Raw genomic sequence first — 6,733 nt, 5'->3', positions numbered from 1 at the left:
CGCGGAGAGGGGAAGCCGGGAGACTGTAGCCCCGAGCCGCACAGCCATTAACTGGCGCGCTCTGGGCTGGTGAATGATTAATAAGCACCACCAGCGCGTCAGCAGCTACGAAAGGGAAGGGGAGGGGGAGAGAAAGAGAAAGGACGGCTATATAGGAGGCTTATCACCTCTCCCCATTTTGTGTTTTTCCCAGTCCCGCGCTCGGTTCAATCCGAGTAGTTTTTTTTTTTCTCTTATCTTTGTGTTGTTTTTTTTTTTTTTTTTTTTCCCCTGGGGCTTTACCCATCCCGCACGGGGACCTGCGGAGTTTCTCCGCCTTTCTGGAGGGTGGGTGGGAACCAAAGGTGTAGATTCTGCCGCTTCACCCGGCCCCTATCCAAGGCAAAGACTGAAGCGGACCCCAGGCATATATAGGTGTCCGGAGTTCATCTCAGTTATGCTCAGCTGCTGCCCCGCCCTAAGGGAGCCCTTACTCCACTGGGGTCCAATCGCCCGGGGACCTCAACCCCACCTCCCGCCCCGCTTGTCCAGCTCCTCACACCGCCCTACTTACCTGGGGCGCGCCACCTCCGGACCCCGCGGAGATGCCGGTGCAAAGTGCCTGTGCAGTCTGGTGGCGCGGTGACGTGCTTCGTGCGGTTCAACTCCTTTCTTTGGGAGGGACCCAACACTGGCGCCTACGCAGATGCTCTTCAAGTCATGGAAATTGACCCTAAGCCGGGAGCCTTGGGAGTAGGGGCAATAACCCTTCGTTTGGGGCTTCTGCGTTACATCGCCGCAGGCAGCTCTTCGCGGTGGTCGGGGGTGTTCGAGGCCCTGGGCAAACCATTGCGAATCTCTATTAGAGCTTGTAGTGCCTGCGTCTCCCAAGGGAATATCGACCGGAAGGAGGCCGCACGGCTGCGAGCGCGGAAGGAGCCTGAGGCTCCCTCCAGATGTGCCAGACGCACATTGGAAATCCATGTAGGTGTCCGCCGGCAGACAGACGGCTGCGCCACTAGGAAAGGCTCCGCCCGCATCCCTGCTGTACTTTGTACCCGGAGAGTTGGCGGGCCGCCCGGGGAGAAGCGTGCGAAGGCCTGGGTGAGCTGGGATGTCCGCTCCTCTAAACCCATGAGGGGCTTATGCAGACCAGACTTCGTCATCAACTCCAGAAATGGAATGATGGCCTTGGCGTCTTTCCACTGAAATGCTAGGATTTCGGCCTTTTCTGGGGCCCCTGGACGTGAGCCCCGGCTTCAGTGTACATGCCTAAACCTTTAAGACACAAAAATCGATGCAGACAAGCCTAAAGCTCCCCTGCTTCAGTTAGAAATTGAATTGATCCTGGGGGCGGGTAGTTCAATTACCATGGTTTCTAACCACTTTGGGGACTTCCCACCATCTCTAGTCTAGGCTCCCTTTGGCTTTCCAGTCGTTTCAGTCCAAGGTAGAGCTAGCTCCCTTGTTCCCTTTCAATATCCCTTAAGTCTTTATATGGCTCATGCAGGTTCCCAGGAAGGCTGACCCGTAGCAACCTAGGGCCTCTTTCAGCTTTAGTGTTGTCTGGGTTTCTTGTTCCTCCTCCCCTCAGCCAGAGGGCACCCACTGAGCTGAGTCTCAGCATTCCCTCCCAACCCTACAGTGTTCACTAAGGAGAGGCAAACAAGCAGGAGGAAACTCCTCAGGCTATTTGGACCTTTGTACCACAATCCAGATTGCAGAAATGGGTGCAGAAATGGGGGTGAGGGGGACAATTCCTATTGCCCCTTGCTTTATTGGGGTAATCATTTGCATATGTGTTTTAGTTCTCAAAACTAAGTGCTCCAGCAAGGAAAAGAATAGCTTTTGTAGTGTATTGGCTATAACAATAAATGATAAAACAAATGATGACAGACTCTCATAGGAATATGTGCTATAGACACTGAATTATTGAGAAATGTGCTAGGAAAGAATTTGATATTTCTTATGACTCAACCTATTTAACTCAGTGCTTTATCTAAACAAATTACTTTATCTAAAATGGAATATGGAATTGGTGGTTAGTTGTATGTTATTTAAAAAAATACAGCACATATGGAGAATAAAAATGAATGTTCATCAGGTTTTAAAAGTGGCTTTTCCGCCCATTAAAGCTTTTATACTAGCCAACCCTTATAATGTTTTAGATGCCTCTTTGGCAATCACTGACTAGAGACACCTGGCTGTTCCTCAGGGGGCTGATATTTCAACAGTCATCATTCCAGGGGTGGGCAAACTTTTTGACTGGAGGGCCACAATGGGTTCTTAAACTGGACAGGAGGGCCGGAACAAAAGCATGGATGGAGTGTTTGTGTGAACTAATATAAATTCAAAGTAAACATCAGTACATAAAAGGGTACGGTCTATTTTTTTTTTTTTTTTTAGTTTTATTCATTTCAAAAGGGCCGGATCCAGCCCGCAGGCCGTAGTTTGCCCACGGCTGGTTTAGACCCTGAGTGTTAATCATGGTTGCTCTAGAGCACCACCCCATAACAAAGAAACAGAATTTCCGGAGGATGAGGCCCAGAAATCAGGATTTTAAAAAGATTCCCAGGTGAATCCAAGGTTGAGCACAACTTCGGTCCCTTGAATGTGGTTCTTCCACAAAATATCATGTGCGGGCGTGCACATACAGTGCGATTGAAACTTCGTGGCCACACTCAAGGGGCCAAAGAGCCGCATGTGGCTTGCAAGCCACAGTTTGCGGACCACTGCTCTCGGGCAGTGGTTGGCAAACTCATTGGTCAACAGAGCCAAATATCAACAGTACAACGATTGAAATTTCTTTTGAGAGCCAAATTTTTTAAACTTAAACTATATAGGCAGGTACATTATTATTAACTTAATTAGGGTACTCCTAAGGCTTAGGAAGAGCCACACTCAAGGGGCCAAAGAGCCGCATGTGGCTCGCGAGTCGAAGTTTGCCGACCACGGCTCTAGGGGAAGTGGCTGATGGGAGCAGGTAAAACAGCTCTGTTGTTCAGAATCTCCTATGTTCACTTTGCAGCTTATCTTAGGAAAAGCTCTCAATTTAGTGGTAACCTCATATATAAAAGAAGAAAACTTAAGAGCTGACATGAACATGCTTTTTTTGTTTCTGAAGTGGTTTCTATGATGGATTAGTATCCATAAAATGTATTGACAATGAGATATCACTTTACATCCACTAGGGTGGCTATAAAATATATTTTCAAGAAAATAACAAATGTTGTCAAGCATGTGGAGAAATTGGAACCCTTCTCTGTTGCTGGTGGGAATAAAAAAAAATGATGCAGCAGCTTTAGAATGTTTAATGAATCCTCAAAAAGTTAAACATAAAATTGCCATATGACCCATCAATTCCACTTATAGTATTTACAAGCCCCCCCAATTGAAAAGAAATGTTTGAACAAAAATTTGCACTTGAATGTTCATAGCAGCACTACTTATAATAGCCAAAGATGCCAAATACCCATCATCCAATGAATGGATCAGTAAAAGGGAATGAAGGACCAATACATGCTACAACATAGATGAACCTTGAAAACATTTGCAAAGTGAAAGATGCCGGGACATATATATTGCATGATTCCACTTATGTTAAATGTCCAGAATAGGCATATCCTAGAGACAAGCAGCCCAGCAGGGTTGAGGGGGAGAGGGAATGAGAATAACTGCCTAATGGAGATAGGATTTATTTGGGGATAATGAAAATGTTCCTAATCAGACAATGTTGGTGATTATACAATACAAGAAGCCCAATACATGAAGGGGCTCGGCCCTCACAGCCTCAGCTGGCCCTCGCAGCCCAGACTTCATCCAAAAGGTCGTCCAGAAGGTGGTTTGGCTGTTCAGTCTAATTAGCATATTAGCTCTTTATTATTAAGATGATATATGTACTAAAAGCCACTGAATTGTACACTTTAAATGGTTAAAATTATGAATTTTGTGTCATGTGAATTTTACTTCAATAAAAAAGGGAGAGATTGAGATGGAAGTGAGCCAAGCAGTGTTATCAAGTCTTTTCAGTCATGCATGTATTAACACTGTATCTGTGACCTAATCCATTAACAAACAAAAATAATCAAGCTAAAGGCAGAATTTCTGGGCTAAACAACATGTGATTGGGTTGCAGCTGTTTTAAATTATATTAAGAGGAGAAGCCCAGTTAAGGAATCTGCCTTCCCCTTAAACCTCAATTGGATGTAAACCTTTCCTGATGAAACAGGAACACTAATACAGGCATAGGAGTGCTGTATGTGGAAGGAAAATGGCCTATAAGAAGTCAGGACTCCACATCTTCTTGTCTTGTTTAAAAACTTAAAAAAAAAAGTATGTATCTAAAGTAGCTAAAGTCTTGGAAAGCGTAGCATAAGCTTGTTTTTTCCATGATAGTTACTAGTCCCCCAGTCCTCCTTCCATAGTTACCATCTCTCCTATGCCTCTGTGATAGGAACATTTTGAGATATGAGAGAGGAAAGAATATGGCTTTCAAGAGGGGAGAATGAAAAGCCCTAAATTAGGCCCTAATCAGTTTGGCTCAGTGGCTAGAGCGTTGGGCTGCGGACTGAAGGGTCCTAGGTTCACTTCCAGTCAAGGGCATGTACCTTGGTTGCGGGCACATCTCCAGTAGGGGGTGTGCAGGAGGCAGCTGATCAATCTTTCTCTCTCATTGATGTTCCTAACTCTCTATCCCTCTCCCTTCCTCTCTGTAAAAAAATCAATAAAATATTATTTTTTTAAAAAAGAAAGAAAAGTCCTAAATTAGGAAGGTGCCGATTATTTTCTTCCCCCTTCTCAAATCTCTCCTATAAGCTACACTCTTCTGTGCTATCATGTACCAGGTGTACACTCTGATTACTGTAGTTACCACACTGTGTTGTGATTTTGTGTGTGTGCTATCTGCCCACCCCTTCTAAATCTGTAAGTTGGTTGAGAACAGGGGCTACCGTTTTTTTATCATTATATCCCCAGAACCCAGCATAGCACCTGAAAAATTGCCCAACACCTCTGTTTTATGTTTCTAAGGCATTCCATAAACAGTACCTTCTTTTTCCTAATCCCTAAAAGAAAAGAAATAAACTTTGGGCCTTTTGCAAGAAAATCTTTTAATATCTGTGTAATATCATCTATAATAAAATCTTATGCATTTAAATCATTCTGAATAATTTCAATTTGCATGTCCTATACCAACAATTTTCATGCTGATGACTCATTCATTGATCATTCTTGGTCTTTAATATATTGACTGAGAAAGGACTTTGGGAAATGGGTAGTACATGCTTTAGTAGCTAATGATGGCTTTTTAATAGTATCATGCAGTGTGAAAGCCATTATACATGGAAGATTGTTTCTTTTTCATTGCAGTCCTGAGACTCAGTTGGTTTGGTGGAATAGTAATTATCAGGAGCTCAAACTCCACATCTTGAATCATTATTAATGTGGTTTTTCCAACTAGAGCCTATGTTGATCCTTGAATGAGCTTCTCTAATCCATGCTAGTGGTATCAGACTGCCACCAAGGATTAAAGGGAGCAGTTCCTGGAACATAGTCTGCATGGCATCATCAGAGTTGTGTTTACAAACACCTGTCTGGACAGATGGCATATAGGGGGCAAGTGCCACTCAGAAGTATGGTCCATAGCAGAGGTATGTGTCACTTAAGGACCATCTGCCCCTAAGTAGTTAACATGATGATATATATATATATAAAAGCCTAAGCGACCATTATGACTGAATGACCAGAACGACCAGATGACTGGTCGACCAGTCACTATGACATGCACTGACCACCAGGGGGAAGACGCTCAACACAGGAGCTGCCCCCGGGTGGTCAGTGTGCTCCCACAAAAACTTCCCATGGCCAGCCAACGCCCCCCCTCCCCGGTCTCTTTCCCCAGCCTGCAAACCTCCTGCAGTCCCTCCCCCATTCTCCTCCCACCCCACCCTGTCTAGCAGGTCCTGTCTGGCAGCCAGCAGGCCCCGACACTGGGCAAGAGGGCCCCGATAGGCCCTGATCACCAGCCTGGCCTAGAGACCCCACCCCTGCACAAATTTTGTGCACTGGGCCTCTAGTCATCTAATAAGAAAGTTACCAGAGTGCAAAAGTGGCTATAGGGCTGAAATCCATCCCTGGATTTCATTTCCCAGGGATGCCCCATCACTTCACAGCAGTTGGTAGCCTGAGGTTGAATTCATCACCAATCTCAGCAAACTGGCCCCGCCACTGATTTTCCTATTGCTTCCTCTGTGAAACATTATGATAGAGTCTTGTTAGGCCTTCAAAAGAGACACGCAGTGTGACAACTCATTTTTTCCTATGGGTTCTCCTCTCCTAAATAATATTCTAAGAACAAGAATTCAACAATACAGGAAAGTATTCATTATTATTAATGGAAAATGAAAGTAGACTAAAAGCAGCCACATGTTACCTGTATTGTTTTAAATAATCCTTGCCAGTAATACATTTTTCTGTAATCTACTCTCTGTTAGTCAAGGATTTCAAGATTGATTGCATTGTTTCAAACAATTTTGCCAAAAAATTGGGGGAACATTTTTCTTTTTAGCAGAAACTACGAAAAATGCTTTCAAAGTCACAAAGCCATATATATTTTTTCCTTTGATTGATGTTTGATTTTCAGCAGAGTATTTAAATACGTACAAAAGATAACCCATTCTTTGGAGAAAAGGCTGTTCCTTTTTACTGGACTGTATCTGTCAGTCAGCTTCACCAGCTAAGGAACAGCCCAAAGTGA

Source organism: Myotis davidii, unplaced genomic scaffold (genome assembly GCF_000327345.1).
Source record: "Myotis davidii unplaced genomic scaffold, ASM32734v1 scaffold304, whole genome shotgun sequence".
In the NCBI taxonomy this organism is placed as follows: domain Eukaryota; kingdom Metazoa; phylum Chordata; class Mammalia; order Chiroptera; family Vespertilionidae; genus Myotis; species Myotis davidii.
This window is presented reverse-complemented; position numbering follows the sequence as displayed.